General features: G+C 41.0%; 1 protein-coding gene across 2 annotated transcripts in view; it reads right to left on the bottom strand.

Moving 5' to 3' along the window:
• The window catches only part of Pcmtd1 (protein-L-isoaspartate (D-aspartate) O-methyltransferase domain containing 1), a 91,814-nt gene extending 82,526 nt beyond the window's left edge, over positions 1-9,288 (bottom strand). The window contains exon 1 of one of the 2 annotated variants that reach the window (XM_028855155.2): positions 9,008-9,288. The gene's annotated coding sequence lies outside the window, so the exon portion shown is untranslated. The remainder of the gene's footprint in view (positions 1-9,007) is intronic. The other variant, XM_028855156.2, reaches the window with a different exon arrangement.
• Between the last annotated feature and the right edge of the window lie 14,118 nt (positions 9,289-23,406).

Here is a 23,406-nt window from a genome sequence, read left to right as displayed (position 1 = left end):
TAGTAACAATAGTTTTCTATCACTGCCTTAATGAACTACAAAGAACTTAATGGATTAAATCCCAAGTCTGTTATTTTGTAATTGTGGAAGTCACAAGTCTGAATGGTCTCCCTACAGTAAGATCAAAGTGTCACCAGGGAAACAATACCAAAAGAATCAGGGCCTCAATTCCAGGAACTGCCACTCACATAGAAACTGTCATTTTTTTTCTGAAGCACAATGGGGAAGGCTATTTCCACTGCACTCTGTGCAGTGTGTGTGTCTGTGTCTGCATGCATATGTGTACACACATTTAATTAGTGCCAACTACATATACTTTAAGTGATTTTGCGATATAATAAAACCAGTGATTACTAAATGCTTGTAACACAAGTTCCTAATAGAAAAAAAAGCACACTTCTTCCTCGTTTTAAGTAATGAGGCATTTCAGCTACTAAAGCAGTGATTTCACTGGTCCTTTTTAAGAGCCAAGACAATTTCATAACCAGTTATGATACACAGATATCTATACCAACCGCTGTGGAAATGTCTTTACATTTCTAATTTCTCTGGTTCACAAAAGAATGAGTTCAAAGAACTCTATTTTCAGGAAAGAAAATCAATCCCATTAAAATGGCTTAGAAGTACTTAGAAGTAACTCTTTTATGACAGGATTTACCATGCATGTCAAACCATCAGAAACTACTGCATGCTTTTCTTGACACTAAAGTCCTACTGATTACTTTAGTTTTCCAAAATTTGCTCTTATGTGTGAATATGAAAACTGACTCTAGCGGTTGCAGATGTAGTCAGCTGGTGGAGTACTCACTTATCTAGCCTGAAGGCCTGGGGGAAATCTCTATTGTCATATAAACCATGCCTATACCCAGCACTCAAGAGATAGAATCAACAAGACTGGAAAGTGAAAATCATGCTCAGCTTCATAGTCTGTCAATGCCAGCCTGGGCTTCATGAGACCATCTCAAATACCCAAAGCATGTATGTATGCATGCATACATGCATACATACATCCATACATACAATCTAGAAACGATGAGCTGGGTATGGTGGGACACACCTGTAATCTCAGCATTTAGACCATAAGGCAGGTAAACAGTGAATTTGAGTATTAGGACTACAAACCTAGATTATAGAGTAAGACTCTGTATATATACACACATACACATACACATACATACACACACACACACACACACACACACTCACAGACACACACAAAATACACTAATGAAGACTGAAAAGAACCAAGAGTTATGGGGATGAAATAAACTGTCCTCCCAAATATCATAAACCAGTTTTTGGAGCTAAAGAATTTCTAAATATTTCCTCCTACTAAACTTATGGCAAGATACAGGTAACCGAGTACAACGACAGAACACTGAGTGATCCATCTACCTGACAATAAGCCACCAAGTGGCTGACCATGCATGTGCAGAAATTTTCCTAATGTCAGCTGAAGGCCTCAGCACAGCCTGGACTCTGGAAGCACCATTTCCTCATGCACCAAGTTCCACATCAAGGAAAATTTGAATGCTCACTTTCCATAGTTCTATCATCATTTGTCTTATATGGGAGCTAAATGTCAAGCTGAGCTTTTCGTTAGTAGAGGTTCCTCACAATTACCTGGCATGCTACCCCTGGACTGTAACACTGTTCCAATCATCTGTGACTTCTTTATACTTTCCAATATTTCTTCTAAGACTCCCAACCAGCATATGATGTGGAAGCAAAACCGAACAAATGCCCTTTGATTTACTATGTTATTTACAATGTCTACTAGGTGATTATAAGAAAAGCAAAGAAGTCAGGCATGGTGGCGTCTGCCTTTGATCCTAGCAGGAGAGACCGAGGCAGGTGATCTGTGAGGTTGAAGCCAGCCTGCTCTACACAGGGAGTTCCAGGCTTGCAAGAACTTCAGTGGGACCCTATATCAAAAGGAGAAATGGAAGAATAGAGGTTCAAAGTATATAAGAACAAATGACCCATATCTTAAACAAACTAAACCATATGGACTAAATCAAGACACATATACATAGCACTCTAATTAAAAAACTTTTACAAACTGATTTTTATGGCCTGGGAGACAGCTCAGCTGGTAAAGTACTCAAGCAGCACGGATGATGCCCTGAGCTCAATCCCAAACACTGTCTAAGTGGTGGAAGGGTACACCTGTACCCAACACATCAGGAAGCAGGTGAGGGGGACAATCACAAGTTCAAGGTCATTCGCTACTACATGGGGAGTTTGAAGCCAGCCTGAGATACCTGATACCTTGTCTCAGAAAAAAAGTAAAAAAGCTAATTTTTTATATCTACCAGAAAAACCTTCAAATCCCTATTTATTAAAAAAAGAAAGAAAGAAAGAAAGAAAGAAAGAAAGAAAGAAAGAAAGAAAGAAAGAAAGAAAGAAAGAAGGAAAGAAAGGAAGAAAGAAAGAGAAATATCCCATTGCTGTGGAATGCCGTTCTGTATGCTATGAGTATGTGTAGCTCTGATTGGTTGGTAAATAAAACACTGACTGGCCAGTAACCAGGCAGGAAGTATAGGCAGTGCAAGCAGGCAAGGAGGATTCTGGGAAGAGGATGGGCAGAGCCAGGAGTCACCAGCCAGACACAGAGGAAGCAAGATGTCAAGGCATAACTGAGAAAAGGTACCAAGCCATGTGGCTAAACATAGATAGAAATTATGAGTTAATTTAAGTGTAAGAGCTAGTCAGTAATAAGCCTGAGCTAATGGCCAAGCAGTTACAATTAATATAAGCCTCTGTGTGCTTACTTGGAGGACACGAGTAGGAGAGATTTGTCCCGACCGCCTGCCAGCTGAGACACAATAAAACTTCCATCCACATCCCATAATCTTTATTGAAGAAATCAAACTATTATGTATAAAAAATATGTATGGATAAATATGTACAAATATATAGCCTGGGAAACCTTAAAATTCTTGGTATTTCCTGCCAGACACAGAATCTAAGAAGCTCTGTGATTTACATTAATTATATTCTACATTCACAGCACCCCAAGTCTGAAGGAATCAAAAACTATTCACCTTCTGCCACAGCATCACTGCAGCCACTTGTCTGGGAGTTTACTCCATTGAAAGAGGATTATTATGGAGCCTAGGCTGGTCTCAAACTCAAACTCTGTATCTTCCTACCTCTACCTCCAAAGTACTAGAATTACAGACTCCACTTTTATCATTTGCTTGTAAAATACTGATATTCATTGTTCTTCACTTCCTTGACATACAAGAGGATCCTGGCATTACGTGTGTTTCAGAGTATGTGGTGTGCATGATGCATGTATGTATGAACAAGTATGTGGAGGTGTGCATGCACATGTATGTATAAGATGGCCAGAGGTAAATTTAGAGTGTCTTCATCAATCCACCCTATTGAGGCAGGGTGTCTCACTGAAACCTGGTACTCACCAATTAGTCTAAACTGGCTGGCCAACAAGCCCCTGGGATCCTCCCATCTCCTCCCCAGGGCTGAGTTACAGGCATGCTACTACTGCCCCAGGTTTTCACACAGATCCTAAGGATCTAAATGCACCTCATGCTTGTGCAACAAGTACTTTGCCAACTGAGTTGTCTCTGCAGCCCCTCTCATACCCTTAAGGTGCACAAACATCTTTCTTGTTTATATATCAAAGCCTGAGCAATGACGCTAGCAACCCATGAGCAGAGAAAGGACTACTGAAACAGAAATATCTTTAACTTCCCTTACTTTCCTACTACGAGGCACTTCTTACAGTTCCTATCACCTCTCACACTGCCACACTGGGGACCAAGCTTACAACACATGGTTGTGACTAGCTTCTAGGTGTTAAGTATGTCTAAACACTGAGCTACTAAATACATTCAGAATGAAAAACTGGCATGGAAAGCTCTTAACAGCTCATTCTCCCCAATTCTCACAAATTCTAGCAAGTACAGACACATGATCCCATACTCTTCACTCACCAGCCACGAGCCATCAGGTCAGAAAAAGAAACAAGAAACATCTACTCTAGTTAAAAAAACACAATACCCCAAAGCATGGGGCTTCAGTATGCTGACTACTTTGAATGCAGAAAACATACTGGAAAGGCCTCAGGAGCAGGCCCTCTGAGTGCCTACCCTTATTTCTCCTGCTCTATTTCCTTCCAAAGCAGGTCAAAGAAATTAAGTATCCCTCTTCCCTAAAGCAGGTTACAGAAATTTAGTTCCTACCCCCAAAAGTGAGTCATAAAATTGGGACATTTTATCATAACCCTCTCCTACCCTCTTGTATTCAGAGCTGGTAATAAAGAAATTCTGACCAATCTTTTCTGAAAGATCCAATCGCCCTCATTCAAGCATACACATCTGTACCAAGCAGAAGGCACGAAGACACCAAGAAGAATCTTTGTAGACAAGTTTGCTTGGCTTTTTCTCCATCACTGCACCTAATCACACCTCTTGTCTAATTACACTTCTACAGGGATATCCATTCTTCAAACCCAAATATTAAACTAGTTTTCTTGGCCTCTGAATCTGCACCACCTCCTGTGTTACATATCTACTAAGTAAATACATACATGCACCATGCTTTTCTCCTGATGGCCTTGTCTCCTTACATTTAAACAAAGGTGTTTCATTCCTACATGTCTAATTCAGCTTTTTATTTTTTTTTTTTGAGGGTGTGGGGTTAAGATAAGGTCTCACTTATATATTTATTGCTGGCTGTTTCCTGGAACTTGATTTGTAGACCAAATTGGCCTTGAACTCAAGAGATCACCTGCCTCTGCCTCCCAAGTGCTGGGATTAAAGTTGTGTGCCATCACCGCCCTGCTCTATTTCAGCTTTTTTTTTTTTTTTTTTTTGGTTTTTCGAGACAGGGTTTCTCTGTGTAGCTTTGTGCGCCTTTTTCCTGGAACTCACTTGGTAGCCCAGGCTGGCCTCGAACTCACAGAGATCCGCCTGGCTCTGCCTCCCGAGTGCTGGGATTAAAGGCGTGCGCCACCACCGCCCGGCTCTATTTCAGCTTTTAAACTTGTTTTTTTCCTATGTAAGTTCATCTACTGGGTTTGTTTGTTTGCTGTTTTGGTGGGGAGGGTGGTCCTAGGGATTGAATCCAGAGCCTGATGCAGCATCCAATCTGTGGTGGTATTCAGATGATTGAATACATCTGCTTCCAGATATACCAAAATGAAAATAGGACCCACGTGATTTTGCTCCATCTTCTTTATCTATATACACAAAGAAGAAACTATGAAGTGGGCATAATTCAAATACCAAAACATTGATGTCTTGCAAACTTATATATAATACCAAGAAGCCAAATATGTAAATAAACTGATTTTTTATAAGCAATTTACCATTTCCTAATAATTTGAATAAGAATTCACATGATCTATGCACCTAGAACAAGAAAACCAAGTTGTTAGACACATAAAACTCCACTAATGTTGTAATGTACATGTCAGGGAAAGAAAGAGAAACAGAACAGACAGAAACAAAGATGTGGCAGCTGAAATGAACTACTTCTTACATGTCGAAGCAGAGTTTTCCAACCACTGGGTCAATTCTGAACTCACTCTGACATAACATAGGACACAGCTGCTCCCTCCAAGAACTTCATAATCCAATTACAGTGGCCAGACGGTGGGGAGGAAACATCACATTACCCTAAAGTGTGAACAGGAAAAATCCACCACCATACCCACCAAGAAGATGGTCAGACCTTGTCTTTATATAGAACTTACTTTTAGATATAAAAATAAAAAAAAAGAAAGATCAAAAAATGAACAATGCATGAGAAAAAAAAAAGCATGGTAAAACTTAAGTTGACATTCTTTTGTGGCCCAATACTAAAGTCTGCTACTGTGCAAATTCAGTTTCTAAAAAGTACTGGGGCCATTTAATAGAGACAACACAGAGGAATGATGCCTGCAAGCCAGGTGGCGGTGGCACGCTCCTTTAATCCCAGCACTCGGGAGGCAGAGCCAGGCAGATCTCTGTGAGTTCGAGGCCAGCCTTGTCTACAGAGCGAGATCCAGGACAGGCTCCAAAACTACATGGAGAAACCCTCTCTCAAAAAAAAAAAAAAAGCATGGTGACAGTAGGCACAGCTAGTAAAGTGAGAATCAAAGCCAAGGACACCCAAGACAGGCGGGAGCATTTGCAGGTGCTGGCGCAGAGCAGGGAGAGCGTGCAGTCCTTCACAGCACTTCATATGGGACAGCTCTTCAAATGCAGTGTAACTTCCAATTATGAACTCAGCTATGAACTGAACACACTTGGGATTGCTGTACATTCTAAAAAAAACTTTTAAGGTGCTGAAAGTTACTAATTATTCTAATTCAATTTCCAGCAAGACACAACTAATAAAGAATACTTACAATTAGATATTATTATTCCAGCATCTCAAAACTAAGAGAACTGTAACTTCATCTCCATCTGCATCCACACATATGATTCTTAAGAAATCTTTTTAAAACACTTTTATTGTTATTGACATTCAGTTCTCAATCTCATTACCCCTGCCAGCAGTTTGGATTCTTCCTCAAATCCCAACTCTGGAAGAACAACTCCTGATGAAATCTGAAATGGCTGTTCTTAAATCCCCAAGTAGGATTTTAGTACTCTCACATTTTTTGGTATGTAATAAATTTTGTATTCTGTACCCTGATCAAAACAAAACAAAATTAAACACACACACACACACACACACACACACACACACACACACCAAATGAAAAAGAAAAAAGATTAATAATAATCTAAATTGGATATAATCCCTTGTGCTTTTTGTTTAACACACACACACACACACACACACACACACACACACACACACACAGGATCCAAAACAGAGTTGATTTATTTCTGACTACTTATAGGAATATATCCCCAAAAGAATTTTTATGCTAAACTAAAAAGCAAGCTTTCCCATCAGCCACAGGATTGCTGTGTTTTGATACTAGGAAACGTGGAAGCCCTCAGGTGTGACAGGCAACTGAGCTCCAACTCCAGCCATTCCTCTTAATTTCTGAATACACTAAGCACATTCCCTGACCCTCCCTGCTTCAATAACTAAAAGTGAATGGATCTTCTTATATTCTATTAAAAATATTTTCCTAGGCTGAAATAGTTTTGTGTCCCACAAATATGAGACATACCCAATACAGACTATCTAAGAGATGATAGATGGCAAATACTTCACTCCAAACTTGTCATCCTTAACAGGCAAGAACAGCTCAAATCTTTTAGCATTCATGGGTTTTTCCTCAAATACTTAACTATCATCCTTTATTTATATCTTACTATTGGTCATATTTCCTTAAACTACAGTAGTCACACCTGCCGTAAATGAAATGATTAATATACCATAAGACACAACCCGTTACAGATTTTTAACCAAGAAAGAAGCAAATTTTATTTCTTTGTATTCTTTTGAACTTAACAGAAGTTCAGCTATTTTAATATGAAACCACCAGAAACCTCATCTAAAACAACACCGTGATAGTTTCCTACACTTATTTCTTTAGACAGTTTTGATAAGGCGGTTTCCTTTCAGCAGGATAAGGTAGAGCCAAAAATGCAGTTCTAGTACTCAGCACACCGCAAAAGCAGAGCAGTTCCAGAGAAGCCACAGGCAGGCACTGGGACATCCACTGACCAACCACAGAATCAGGACTTTATGAGAAAACAGTACCAGCATACTGTTGCCAGAAACAACTAAGACACACCATAGATCTCTTCATGTCTTTTAAGACCAATTCCTTAAAAAAAGAAAAAAAAGGCTCATAATTAAGTCTATGATTTAAGGAGAGGTCTGTTTAGAACAAGATGGTTGCCTGTGATTACATTAGTAGTGTTTTCCTTCGAAGCTATCAAGATTAGCACAGTAATTCATTTTTAATGAATAAAGTTAGTTGCAATATGAACCTGCTACCTCTCAGTTCTATTTACTAGCAAGTCCTGCAGTACCAATATCCTTCCTCTTTCAGACTTCTCCCTAGGGTTCACCTAGCAAAGTATTTTTTAATCTGTGGTGTTTTTTTCTTATTCGAGTACAAACTTCTAGGCACTGCTTTTCTACCATACTTCTTCATCAAAATTAACCTCAATTTTAAAGAATTAAATGCTACCATATGGTATTAAAACTTTAAAACATGCAATAAAGGTAAACTTTGCATAATCTTCTTTAGGCAGTCATTCCCTCTCATGTAAACTCTAACTGAGCTCTATGTAAATACTATTCGGTCCTGCGTCATATGAAAGTATCACATGTGGCCTTAGATACTGTGAAAGTCTCAACATATTAAGTTGCGAAATACTGGCTTGTAAACTTGTAGGCCAGGAACTGCAAGTTCATGTTTGATCCCAGCACCTAGGTGGAGGCAGGAGAAGCCAGGAGTTCAAGGTCAGCTTCCCCTACACAGGAAGTTCTAGGTCAGCCTGGGCTACAGGACAATGTCTCAAGTCACAAAATACAACTTCAGTTTTTAAGTGACTTGCTATTGAAAGCGACATTTAAAAATAAGGTATGACAAAAAGTGGAGGGATCCGTACTATTGGCCCAGAAATTGATATGCTATATACGATTATAGTTCTTGTCAATAAACACACTCCTTTCATACACCAACAAAATCCTGACTGGCTGACTGCATACACTTGGAATTGGGTTAACCCGAGTAGGAGGAGAGTAAATACGGGGTTTGGGGACCAGGAGCCAAAGAGAGGGCAGGAGTCTTGGGTTTTCATTGTTTGGCAACTCTTTTTTTTTTTTTTTTTTACAAAGCACACAGTACTTTTAGTAATGAAAAAAACTCCATTGCTAAGAGTATTCCTCCTCCATGCCCAAATTCTTCAGAATTGTAAAAGTATAGCTGTGGTTTCACGATTTTAAAAAGAAAATAGACACGCATAAACGACATAAGCTGAAAAACACCTCGGCTGTGCAAAACAGCTCGCTCTGCTTCTCATGGATTCTCCTTGCAGGTGTCTAAAATGCCAAAGCAGCAGACGCTCACGGCACTTACCGAACACGCAGAAGACGCTCAGCAGCGGCGCCCGCTCCGTCTGCGGAGCTCGGTCCCAGCGTCACGACCTGCGTAGGCGGGAGCCCTCCAGGCCAAAGCAGCGGCAGGCCGGCGGCGGGCGGAGCGCAGCAGAAGGAGCCGGTAGGCCAGGCACAGCGTCCGCCAGCGCCCGCGCGGAAGGGCGGGGCCCGACCCCGCGACCCGCAGACCCGGGCAGCAGGATTGTCCCGGCCTCCACCACCGCCGGAGAGGTACGCATGCGCGGGGCGCCCCCGGAAGAAGCACGCAGGAGTCAACACGACCCGGGAACGACTCCCATCCTCAGCTCGTCTGGACTCCGCCCCCTCGCTGATCGCCCCGCCCCTTGACCAAACCACGCGAGACTTGCCGAGCCGGCCGCCCGCTCCCGCAAATCCCGCGAGAGCTCCGGCTGGGTCGGCTTTGCGTGCTGTCGGCTTGCTTGGTATATCCGGACCCGTGATTCTGGCGCCCGGGTGTCTGCTTCCCCTTCTGCCCGCGTCGGGTGCCTACAGTCTGGAAGTGCCTCGGCAGGCGCGGGGTGCTGCGGGAAGGAGCGATTGTTGAGAGACGGCCAGAAACAAGCAGGGGAGCCCTCCGCAGTAAACACGTTTCTTCGTACTTTGAGACTTCGTGGGGTTTTTTTTGTTTTTCTCGTTTCCAGCACATAAAAGACATTGTCTCCCAAATGCTGTAATTTTGTTCCATAATGTATTTCCCTTCAAACCATTGCGGTGATCAAAACCTTTACAGATTTCTTAAGGAACCGGGTGTCGTGGCACCTGCTTGTAATCTCAGCACTTGGAATGGTCAAGGCCTGTCTGGACTGCATACATACATCAAATCCCTATCAAAAAAGCTAAAGTCCTGACGCCTCGGTTACTGCCGCCTAACAATCGTGTGCAAAGTGTTTAGAAAGAACAGGCTAGTGAAGTCAGCATCCAATGACGAAATGATCACTTGAAAACAAGTGAAGTTGCAGCTGCAGTGGCCTGATTTTCAGCACAACTTCTCTTTATTTGGGTTTAAAGTATTACGGTATGTTCAGTGGGCTTTTAGCTCCGAACTATGGAACGTATTCCTCTGTTCCTTAGTCCCATCTTTGGATCTCTTGCCTGGAATAAAAGCACTCATCGTGTTGGGATCATAGTCTTTCAGGATTAGCTTTCCAATACTCCAGACTGAAATTTTAGCATATAAAAATACCTTACCAAGTGGGTGTGATCGCTCATGCCTGTATTGCCTGCAGCTCCGCAGGTTGGGAGTCCAAAGTCATCCTCAAATATATAGTTCATTTCAGGCCAGCCTGGGTAGGTAATATGAGACTGTCTCAAAAAAAAAAAAGAGAAGAAAAAGAAAAAAACAGAAGAATCTTACCATAAACAAATTCATATGATAATATAAATTAGGAAGGGGTTCTTTTAACAGAGTCCAGGCTGGCCTCAAATTTGAAATCCACTTTGTCAAACCTCAGCCTTGGGAGAAATTACAGATGTGTTCCCTTCTACCTCTTTTAAAATAGCGATGAAGCTAGAAAACATTCTGGCTTTCTTATTTTTCTAACTTTCATCTCTGTCCTTGTGGGATTTTTTTTTAAGTAGGTCTTTTTTCTATTGAATTAGAGTTGTACACAGCTCTATCATTTTTCTCACTGCCTTACAAGTGCTGAGATTACAGGTGTGTGTGTACCAGTGGTCATGTTTAGTAAGAGGAATAATAAGTACTTTGTTTATAAACAGGACCAGGGACTGCTCTTTTGTGTTGAACTGCAAGTAATCATGCAATAACTTTTTGTGTCTACACCTCATGATACTTACCACCTGCCCATGTCCCATGTCCCATGTCTTGCTCTTTTCCTTACTTCTTATGGTTGTATGTATCTTCCCACTAAATTGTAATCCAGGAAGGCTGGGTGCTGTGGGTCCCAAGCTGCTCCAAATCTTGATAAAGTGCTACACTAGTGATACTTTGTATCTTTTATATTGCTCAAATTTTAAATTATTTCATCATCTAGATTTATTTGAAGATTTTAGACTTTACATAGCCTACAAACAATTTGTCCTGGGCATACTTGATCTATTTTTGGAGTAAGTCCTGAGAATAGTAGTAACACTGACTGTAATAACTTTATTATGATGATATTTTATTTGTGCTGAAATGTGATTTTATTTGTATGTTGATAAATAAAGTTGCCTGGGGGTCAGAGCTAACAGCAAGCCATTTAGCAGAAGTCTGGCAGTGGTAGCACACACCCTTAATCCCCGATCACATGACAGGCAGAATTTCTATGTGTTCAAAGACACAGCCAGCATGGAGACACACGCCTTTAATCTCAATACCAAACATAGAGACCTGGGAGTCTGTATAGACAGGCAGTGACGAGGAGGTCATGTGGTTGGGTTTACAACCAATGAGAAGGCAGAACAAAGTCAAAAATACACACACAGGAAGTAGGTCTTTTCTCAGGGGAAGGACGACAGGGACATCGAGGGGTAAGAAGGCAGTCTTAGCTCTTGGCTACTGCTCCATCTCTGGGCTTTTAACTCTGCATTTGGCTCTGTATTTCTTATTTAATAAGACTGTTCAGAATTACATCTACACTTCATTTTTCATTCCAGGTAGCTTCAACTTTATTACTAAGTAAAAAAAAAATACCACAGTGTTTTTTTGGCACTCTGTTCACAAAACCATGTAGGTAGAAGCTGTGTTCTATCACAAATGTCCAGCCTGGTGTGGTACTGAAGGCCTCTAATTCCAGCACTAAAGAGGGGAAAGCAAAAGGATCAGTGTGGAGGCGGTGGCAGATGGATCTCTGGGAGTTCAAGAACAGCCTGGTCTATACAGAGTTCCAGGACAGCTGGAGCTACAGAGAGAAATCCTGTCTCAAAAGATAAAAGAAGAAAAGAAAAAGCCGGGCGGTGGTGGCGCACGCCTTTAATCCCAGCACTTGGGAGGCAGAGGCAGGCGGATCCCTGTGAGTTCGAGGCCAGCCTGGGCTACCAAGTGAGTTCCAGGAAAGGCGCAAAGCTACACAGAGAAACCCTGTCTTGAAAAACCAAAAAAAAAAAAAAAAAAAAAAAAAAAAAAAAAAAGAAAAGAAAAATAGTGCAAGGCCAAGAGATAGATGACTTAATTTAGTGATTTAGAGTACTGGCTGCTCTTCGACATGACCTGGGTTCAATTCCCACATGGCTTATCACAACCATCTATAACTCCAGTCCTAGGGGATCTGACACCCTCTTCTGACTTCCACAGGCATACAAGGTATGTGGTATGTAGACATACATTCAGGCAAACATTCAAAAACACATTACAATAAAATCTCAAAAAGTATCTCTAGAAAGAATGTAAGGCTGTCCCCAGCTACATAGTGAATTCAAAGCCAGCCTGAGCTTGAGACTCAAGCCTAAAGCACCCCATCCATTCCCCCTCCCAAAAAAAAAGAAAAAGAGGAAATGCTCTGTCATTTAATTGATAAGGCAATCAACAAAATTTATATTAAAGTAGAAACTATTCTCACCTTCCTGGTGGCTCATATTTGACACAGGTATGACTTTGACATTGTCATGTATTTTCTTCAGCCTCAGAATTGGAGATTTCCTTGTGCTGCCCATTATCACACAATAGCCCTAAGTAATGGTCTATGGAGCCAAATCTAGTCTGAGGCATGAAGAGTTTTCTCATATACATCATTTCACAGTTGATGTCTGGGGAAAGCCCCAAACTAGAATCCTACTAAATATGGAATGGCTTGTTTTGTAATTTTATTTCCTTGCAATATTTTAGTCCTTCCCTCCTAACCCTGACTCCAAACCAACGAGAAACAGACACTTCCCCTCTGAAAAACTACCTTTGCTCTGTTTTATTTTCTTGATGGAGCTCCTTATGGATCCACCTTGTATACCCTAACACTGGTAATTAAGGTTTATGTGAGTTCTGAGGAGCTCAACTTTCAACCCAGAACACTAATATTTTCTACAGTAGAAGTAGACCTGGGAGCCAGGTGGTGGTGGTGGTGGGTGGTGGTGGTGGTGGTGGTGGCGGCGGCGGCGGCGGCGGCGGCGGCGGCGGCGGCGGCGGCGGCCGACGCCTTTAATCCTAGCACTGAGAAGACAGAGGCAGGCAGATCTCTGAGTTCCAGACCAGTCTTCCAGGGATACATAAAGAAAGGCACCACCTAACAATATAAATTTAAATAATATAATTAAATATAAATAATATAAACACACACACACATATATATATATGGGACTGTTGGACCCCAAAATTTGGGGTCTCAAGTGGGCGACCCAAGAACCCAGACTCCAGTCCAGTTGATGCAATAGCAGGAGCATTTATTAAGCTTCTGTACAGAAGGGCTCCTCTGCTCCTAAGAGCAAGAGTCACATCTTACTGCAGCCCCATAAGGGCTTATAAAGGAAAAACCCACAAGATTACAATTCCCACACAGTTTCGTTTCACAAGATTATGGTCTGGGTACAGAGTGATCACAGAGGGGGTACAGTCAACAGGTACATTCTTCCTGAAACCTCAAGGCGGGTATCAGGGCAGGAGTGGAGTTTACACAAAGGTCACAGTGGTCCTTCCTGGAACACCTGCAACCATCCCAGTCACAGTTGAGCACATCTCTTAACAGAAATCTCTTTACATTGTTATATGGTTGCAGGGGAGATTAAACAATGGCTATGTCAGGTTGCCCTTGGAACTAGATTTTTAGTTTCTCATTTCCTGGTGTTTGAAGTTTCTCTTTTCCTGAGGCTTGGGGGTGTAAGCCTGAAGGGCTAGGGTCTTTCGGGACTTACTACTTTCTGTTACCAAAAGTACTCACAACAAATTTAACTTGTAATGGTTTGGTTTGGTTTTATTTATTTTTTTTTTTTTGGTTTGGTTTGGTTTAGTTTGGTTTGGTGTGTGACCGGGTATTTGTGCCCTGGAACTTGCTTGTGTAGACCAGACCAGGCTGGCTTCACATTTATAGAGATCTGTCTGCCTGTCCCTCCTAGGGGCTGGGATTAAAGGCATTCACCACCATACCCTTGTTTTTTTTTGTTTTTTTTTTTTTTGTTGTTGTTGTTGTTTTTTAATTTTAACTTTTTATATGGAGTGAAATCTAAGTGACTTGCATGTAAATTTAAAAATACAATTGATCCTATTCTATGACTAATTCAGAAATCCCTGCCCTGTTTAATGTATTCTTTAACATATTAAAGAAACCTTAGAGAAGGCACCAACATTAATAGATGTCACACAAATGAAAACACTGACTTTCTTTTGTATTAATTTGACCAAGAACAAGCCTAAATTTGAATTCTCCACTTCTTTCCCCATGTCTTCTGAATGTCTGTAGTCTGTAGTTATTGGTCTGTCTGTATTTATCTGTTGTGTGTGTGTGTCTGATTTATCTGTTCCTTTTGCCTGACTATTGTACTATTTATGTCTGAATCTGTGCCTGTCCCTAACAAGGGTTTTGCTCTGTATTTACTGAGAAGCATAGAAAACCTGATATGAGAAAGAAATAAGGGATTTTTTGCAGAAATCTCCAACAGAGCTTTATAAGGGAAGAAGTTATTTCACTGTCCCAGAACAATTCAAAACTGAAAACATGCTATCTTCCTACATCTGCATGTTGTTTGCACCACTTATGGGATATTTGTTACTAAGATTTCTTCAACCCATTGGCTGAATGATTTTCACCAGATGATTATCACAACACATGCATACACACATATATTATTCTGGGTTGAGGGGATAGAAGAGTACATAATTTAAGATTAAAGCTATGAATTTAGTTTTGTTTTTACAAGTTGATTACATGGGAAATCCAAAGTATATTCCAATAAAAAAAATCAAGCTTGCTTCAAATTTGGCTCAAACTGTGGTAGTGGTCTTGTTGTGCCCAGGTCCTGAGACTCCCAATCAAGACCACCACAGAGTCAATAGTTGATGCAAACACGCAGGGGTTTATTGATTACAGGCTCAAACTTGGGTCCGTAATCCAGCACCCAACGCATCGGGTGGAGGAGAACAGCCCCCAGCCCTCAGGGTAAGGAGTTTTTAAAGGGAAAAATGGCAAGCAGGGAAGTACAAGCCTTGGCATCTCAGGATTGGGTGAGGGTATGTAATCTTTGAATTCACTGGTTAGGGTCTGGAGGAATTTTCAACAATGGTTATCAGAAAGCCACAAGGACATTTGGAATCCGCAGATGTTGTTTACCAAAGTTCCTCATTGACAGCCCACCCTGGTAGGGTCACCTTGACGGGGCCCTGGCAGTTTGTGATTTTTTTCTTGGAACTATTTGTGGTTTTTACTGGAACCAGGTTCAGCCCCTGGTCAAGTCCAGTTTAAAATGGAATTCTTTCTTAAAATGGAGTCTGTCTTGCTCTCTCAGTCTTATTCTCGACGTTGGGATTAACACATGGCCTGAAATGATCGCAAGGCTTATTATCAACTTGGCTACAAGGTCTAGTAACAGTCTTGACTCTTTGGAGTCAAGAGATATTTTCAAAAAAATGTATCACCACACTGTTTAACAAATGACAATAACCCTCATATACATGTACCCACACACATGTGAGTATGAATACACACACACACACACACACACACACACACACACACAAACATACATATACTTGGATTTTTTTTTTTTTTACAATCTATAATTCTTCTAAACTACAAATCTAAAATTCTTCAATAATGATGTTGAGAGGCAATATGACTGACTGGGCTTTAAAGTATCATGATTGTCCTTGTGGGCTGTCTAGTTAAGACTGCTTTTTCAGCTTGACATACAAACTAGAGTTATCTGAGAGTAGAGAACCTCAAATAAGAAATTGCCTCCATAAAATCGTGCTGTGGGCCAACCTGTAGACTCTTTTCTTAATTAGTGATTGATGGAGGAGGGCCCAGGCCATTGTGAGTGATGCCATCCCTGGGCTAGTGGTCCCTGGTTCTATAAGCAAGGCAGGGGAAGCAAGCCAGTAAGCAGCACCCCTCCATGGTCCGCATCAGCTCCTGCCTCCAGGATCCTGCCCTGTTTGAATTCCTGTCCTGACTTCCTTCAGTGATGAACAGTGATGTGGAAGTATAAGCTGAATAAACCCTTTCCTCTCTAACTGGCTTTTTGTCATGGTGTTTTGTCACAGCAATAGAAACCCCAACTAAGACACCTAGGCAGGAGTTTTTTCTTGGCTGCCTTTTGATATCTAGTTAAAGGCTGAATAACAAGGTATATCTCTGAAACGTTAGCCTATATTTTCATTCCATACTATTTCCTTAATCTATTTTAGCTGTATTTTAGGTGTCTGTTTTCTTGCCTTAGTGAAGTGATGAAACTTTCATCAAGGAAGAAAGGAAACTTTGTATAGTAACCCTTCCACCCTAACACATTCCAAGAATATAAGGAAGAATCCCAACACAAGCAGCCAACCCTGTCTGTCTCTAAGCACTGCTCCGGAGCAGGCAGTACGGCCTCTGGGAAATGGTGGCGTGGATAGGCAGGAGTTTGAGGGCATGACTGGTCTAGGAAGGTGGTAGTTTGAATGCATGGTGAGTGCAGTGAGACAGGAGTTTTAGATTTGGGTTTCCAGCTTACCACATTTGTTCATGCCCCAAGTTTAGAGTGAATCACAGAAGGTTTAGAAGTGAAGGCCCATTCACCCAGGACACTGGGCATCTCACAGCCTTTAGTATATTGGCCATATATAAAAGTCCAGAATATTTTAGGTTTTTTTTTTTTTTTTGGTTTTGGTTTTTTTTTGGTTTTTCAAGACAGGGTTTCTCTGTGTAGCTTTGTGCCTTTCCTGGAACTCACTCTGTAGCCCAGGCTGGCCTCGAACTCACAGAGATCCGCCTGCCTCTGCCTCCCTAGTGCTGGGATTACAGGCGTGTGCCACCACCACCCGGCTCAGAATATTTTAATCATACTGGAGATGGGTCATCTGTGGTGGTTTGAATAAGAATGGCCCCCATAGGCTCATATATTTGAATGCTTGGCATTAGAGTGCGGCTTGGCATTAGGGCGTGGCACTGTTAGGAAGTGAGTCACTGGCAGTGGGCTTTGGGGTTTCAAATGTTCAAGCCAGGCCCAGTGTCTCTCTTTATCTGCTGCCTGCAAGATCCAGAAGCAGAACTCTCAGCCCCTCCAGCACCATGTCTGCCTGAATGCCACCATGCTTGTAGTCATTCTGACAATGAACTCAACCTCTGAATTGTAAACAAGCCCCAATTAAATGCTTTCCTTTATAGAGTTACCATGGTCATGGTGTCTGTTCACAGTAATAGAACATTGATAAGATGTCATCTGACACTATAAAACAAATTCTCCATAGAATGTTAAGACTTGAGTCATGATTCACTAGAAATAAATAAGACATTCTAGGTGTTTGGTTGGGACCTGCAGCTCCTGCATGGCCTGAGAAGCCCCAGTCCTCTCTCTCCAAACCCCACCCACTGAGAGAATCTCCTAACAAAGGGAAGATACCAAGGAAGCCAGTTCCACATTCTTGGCTGTCTGAAGTTGAAGTCTGAATGTCCCCTGAAGTTGCCAGCAGCCCAAGTCCCCGCCTAAAACATTCAGCTTTTGACCATACTTGGGCACAACTCCAGCTTGTGTCACACATCACTCCTCTCCTACAAGCTATATAATCTCCCCTGCTTTAGTTCCAGCTTGTGGCTTCTCCAGTCTTGATGTCTATCTAGTCCTGCAGAACCAACCTGGGAGCTGTTTTCCTCAAATAAACCTGTTCTACTTTTTCAATTTGTCTTGATCTGGCTTACTGCACCATTAGTACATTACTTACTGTACTATTATTGGGCTACAGAATATCTATTACTGGGGTGATCACGTTTTCTTTTTTGTTGTTGTTGGTATTTGTTTGTTTGTTTGATTTCGACTCAGTGCCTCTGTATCCCAGGCTGGCTGCTAGCTACCTGTGAAGCCAAAGATGACCTTGAACTTCTGATCCTCCTGCCGCTGCCATTTAAATGCTGGAATTACAAACATGCACTGCTACACCCAGATTATTCTTGTTAAGGATGGAACCCAGGGCCTCTTTCAGAGTAGGCAAAGAAGCTCAGCTGTGCTACACCCACAGCCTGAACCATCTCATTTTTTAAACAAGGTATAAGGATAGATACCCGAGGCTGCCCTCTGACCTCCACAAGATCACTGTACATAGCATGCATGCACCTACAGTCACACACATACAAATACACCAAAAGAATTTTTAAGTGCTCTTGAGTATTTGAGTATTCAGGATTCCTCTCATTCTCAGGAATCTTCCTTACTTCATCCTTAAAATTATAATCCCTCTGCTAAAGAACAAACTTTCCAGTGGACAGACATTTTCATTTTTTTGTCATTACTTTCATATTTAGTTTGTTGTGCCCAGATCATGACCCCCAGAGAGACCACCAAAGATGAGCATGCCGGAATGCAAAAGCAAGGTTTAATTCTGGATATCCAAAAGCAATACAAGCCTAGGCAGGGACTTCGTCCAATACATCCAACGCAGTGGAGGCTGGAGGAAGTGCCCATCTATCTGCAAGCTCAGTTTTTAAAGGGAAAAAAAAATCACAAGATTGCATCATTTAGGGGTGCTAGTATGGGTACAATTCTGATTGGCTCGCTTCTAGGGACTTCTAGAAATTCTAAGGGAGTGGTTGCCCGCCACCATTTCTCATTGGCTGCCCTCAGGTAGGGGCATTTCTGTGGTCAGTTACCCTGGAAACCAGGGAGAGGACATTCCATAGTCCGGTAGGCATTACCTCCTGACTATCTTGTGACTCTGTACTTTTATACGTCCTGGTTTCTGGAATCTGAACTGACTGGTTTCAGTAACTAATGGCCTATTCCCAAAAGGAGAAATCTTAGGCCTTAATTTTAGGGTGAAAGCATTTTGGTCTTATTTCTGAGATGGCTCATTTTGGTCTCACAAGTTATAATCTGGGTATAAATCTGTAGGGCCCTGGTTCCCCATATTGAGTAAAGTGTTGCCTGCTTGCCGACCTTGACCAGATGTCCTCCCTATACTGATTCCCTGCTGGTCTCCTTCTTCCTAAACGCTCAGGGAAGTTCTTTGTTTGTGTATCCTGCATTTGGTGTAAACAGCTTAGACACAAGAATGTAGAACATTGAGTAGCGAACTTCTGCCCTCCGGGGTTCCTCCATTGTGCTGTAAGCCTGTATTTAAGGTTTCCTCCCTCCTTCAATAAATGGCATTCAGCATTCTGCTGTGGCGAATGACTTGCTGTTTCTTGTCTCTATTTTTTAAATCACAGCCCCTTGCTCGGACATGGTAAATGGGTGGTGGTAAGGCGGGCGCTACCACAATATAAATCTCTTAGTTCCACAATTTAAAACTATTACTAGAGTCGAGAGTTTTAAGTTTGTCTGTTTGTTGGTTTGCTGTTTTGGGATTCTCTGTCTCTCTCTCTGTCTCTCTGTCTCTCTCTCTGTCTCTCTCTCTCTCTCTCTCTCTCTCTCTCTCTCTCTCTCTTTCTCTCTCGATTCAGAATCTACAATGTAACCCACACTGGGCCTGGCTTGGAGGCACATGCCTTTAATCCCAGCACTCAGGAGGCAGAGGCAGGAGGATCTCTGTTAGTTCAAGACCAGCCAGGTGTATATAGTGTGAACCTGCCTCAAAATAAACAACCAAGCCAGTTTGACTGTATATTCACAATCCTCCTGTCTCAGCTTGATCATTGGTGTGTGCACCATACCCAACAGTCTTTAAAGAATTCTTTCCTAACCAGTAAGAGAATCAATAGTAAACAGGAAACAAAACCTACAACATGACTGAAAATTTTTTGAGTCTAGAAACATTAACAATAAAAATAAAAGTCATGCCAGATGTGGCGGCACACCTTTATGATCAAAATAGATGTAGGATGAGGAAGGAGAATTATTTGTCAAAGGCCAGCTAGGGCTATACCTCAAGACTATCTAAAAACTTGACAAGTAAATAAAAAGAAGTTATAGGTTGCAAGTGTAATTCAATAATAAATGCACCTGCCTAGTATTGCAAGGTCTTTGTTCTGGTTCCCAGAACTGTCTAAATAAATAACTAAATGAAAAAGAAAAAAGATAAAACAACTGCATATATCATAAATCTCTGTGTATGTTGCTATGTGACTAGTAACTTAAGTACTACTTGGGCTGTTAAGTACAGGTTGGGCTGGCAAGATGACTCAGCTGGTAAAGGGTCTTGCTGTACAGGTTAGCCACCTGAGTTCACTCTCTGGAGCCAAGTAAAAATAGAAGGGGAGAACTCTATGGAGATTTCCTCTGATTTCCACACATATATACTATTGAATGCATGCCACACACAATAATAATAAAATGAAATCTCAGTTTAGTGGTACATTATCTCAGCACTCAAGAATCTGAGACTAGACTAAACTATACGTCAAGATTATCTCAAAAAAAAAAAATAAAAAATAAAAAAATAAACCAAGAACCAAATTTGCAGCTTAAGGACAGAGCACTTGCAGTATTCATGATTTATTTGGTTCAAAACTAATCACCACAAAAATATACTATGTACATGTATTAACAGTCTATTAGTATACATGCTATGGTTGTGGATTGCCTGTGCCTCATGAGTGTCAGGTTTAAAGTCTAAATTTTGCTAACTGAATGATGGTTTAAAAAATAAGACAAGACTTGGTGGCCCACTCCTTTTATTCTAGCAAGTGGGAGGCAGAGGCAGAGGCAGGTGTATCTCTGTGACTTTGAGGCTACTCTAGTCTACAGATCAAGTTCCAGGCCAGTCATGGCTATATAATGAGATCCTGTCTCAATAAAGCCAAAAATATAAAAACTAAACAATTGACTTGTTAACAAGTTGGGTTGTGATTATGGGCATTCAAAATATAAATGTATCTAGGAGAATAAAAGAAGGTATCGTGGAGTCATTGAGAGCACTTCTGTCTGTATAAGTGCTGTACAATTGTAAAATAATTCTGAACTCTACTTTTTAGTGTTAATTACGAAGGGATTAGGTGGGAAATGATACTGTCTTATCAGTCATTTCAGTTTCTATTTTTACATCTATCTAGAGAGTATTTTTAAAGAATCTCTTATAATTAGTCATGTTCTGTGGAAGTAAGCACACAAGTTCAGTGATGTTAAGTATAGGGCCATTGATCTGCATTTTTAATGAACATGCCACTTAATAAAAATAAAACCTGAATAAAATCACTGACCCTTATCCCCTAATTCTCAGAAACCCATTAACAACCACTATTCTAATTATTTTACTTTTCTTTTTTGTTGTTGTTTGTTTTTTGAGACGTGAACTCATGGCTCAAACTGACTTTGAATTTGCTATGTAGCTGAAGATTTCCTTGAGCTCCTAATCATCTTGCCTCCATTTCCCCACATTCTGAGATTACAGGCATATTCTACATGCCCAGCTATAAAATTCTATACTTTCATTTGGTTGTTTGATCCTCTTACCTCTACTTGCTGATGGATGAGATTACAGCATGTGCCATTAAGTCCCTTTGGAATGACTAAAAACCTCATCAGATTTGCTTGCATACTTGAGGCAGGGAAGCATGGAGAGTAGTTTACAACCTGGGACTTCACTTGGTTTGGACTTATGCACATACTTGTAGCTGAAGTTTTCTTGGTCCTGCTTGGCCCATGGTCAGGACAAATCTCTCTGACCTGCCAGTCCCACAGCCAAGTAAACACACAGAGACTTATATTACTTAAACTGTTTGGCCTAATGGCTCAGGCTTCTTGCTAGCTAGATCCTACATTTTAAATTAACCCATTTCTATAAATCTATACCTTGCCACATGGCTTGTGGCTTACCGGTATCTTACATGTTGCTTCTCATGGCGGTGGCTGGCAGTGTCTCCTCACTCAGCCTTCCACTTCCCACATTCTCCTCTCTCTTTGTCCTGCCTATACTTCCTGCCTGGCTACTGGCCAATCAGCACTTTATTTATTAACCAATCAGAGCAACACATTCATAACATAGAGAACATCCCACAGCACTTTCCCTTCCCTTTTGTTTTTCAAAAGGGAAGGTTTTAACTTTCACAAAGTAAATTACATATAACAAAACAGTTATCAGGCAAGAATTACAGTTATAATATCTAGTCTATTTATAATATCTAGTCTATTTGTATTTGGCAAAATTAAAGAGGATATTCTATCTATCCCATATTTGTGAGTCTAAGGTTTCATATTTAACTTATCTTTTATTATGACTAAGGAAATTGTACCTATCTAGTCTTCAACTACATCAAAGACCTCACAAGGATGTAATATTACCTGAGAAATGGGAGAAGGACACAAGCAACTTTTGGAAGTCTTAAGAGAGTAGACAGAGACAGCTGGTAGCCTGGACAGTCATCCAAATTCCTCTGTAAAGTTAGGGCATCTGTCTTCAGTCCACAGCCCTAGAGTCTCTCAGTCACTTTTCTCTATGTCCTATAGAATGTCTGGCAGTTTCTTTTACAAAGTAGGAACCCGAAGGACCATTTTGCCAAGAAAAGTTCAGTGGTCACCTTTCCATGGGTCCTGCATGCCCAGTCAATCAAGCAGTCCAGGCAAGAACAGTTTCTTGCCCAAATGGCTATTTTTGCCAAGAAGATAAACTCCATATAGAGTATTTTCAATGCCCATCCTCCTCTCTGAAGTAAATCAGTGCTGCCAGGACCAGATGTGTCTCCCTGTCCACAACGTCTAAGTTTTTAAAATACTTTAAATGCCATATTCTGTAGGTCTTTGAAGTGTTTGAAGATTATCTATTGATCTGAAATATATCTATGTATACCTAGGAAACTTAACTAACATGGCTACAAGTTTGACTATCACAGAAGACTAATTATTAATCTGTATTTCTTAATTATTCATTACAATTTTTTTGTTTGTTTTTTTGAGACAGGGTTTCTCTGTGTAGCTTTGTGCCTTTTCCTGGAACTCACTTGGTAGCCCAGGCTGGCCTCGAACTCACAGAGATCCGCCTGGCTCTGCCTCCCGAGTGCTGGGATTAAAGGCGTGCACCACCACCACCCGGCTTTCATTACAATTTTAAATGAGTTACATAAACATAATACCTCAAACAAGAGTATATATATATATATATATATATATATATATATATATACAGTATAACAAAATTAAGTTTAAACTTGTATCAATAAACTTGTATCCATAGCAATGGAAAACATTTTCAAACAAGTTGTTACTCTTTAAAAGTAGGTTCAATAATCTACCCTTTCATCCTGTCTATATCTATACTATCCCCTTTTCTTCTTTAGAAAGAAATCACTTTTATAATCAACTTGTTTTAAATAAAAATATTGGTTTTGCTCTGTCCCACACCAGAGGGCTCTTCTGATATGGGACAGAAAAATC

Source organism: Peromyscus leucopus, chromosome 2 (assembly GCF_004664715.2).
Source record: "Peromyscus leucopus breed LL Stock chromosome 2, UCI_PerLeu_2.1, whole genome shotgun sequence".
Lineage (NCBI taxonomy): Eukaryota > Metazoa > Chordata > Mammalia > Rodentia > Cricetidae > Peromyscus > Peromyscus leucopus.
This window is presented reverse-complemented; position numbering and strand designations above follow the sequence as displayed.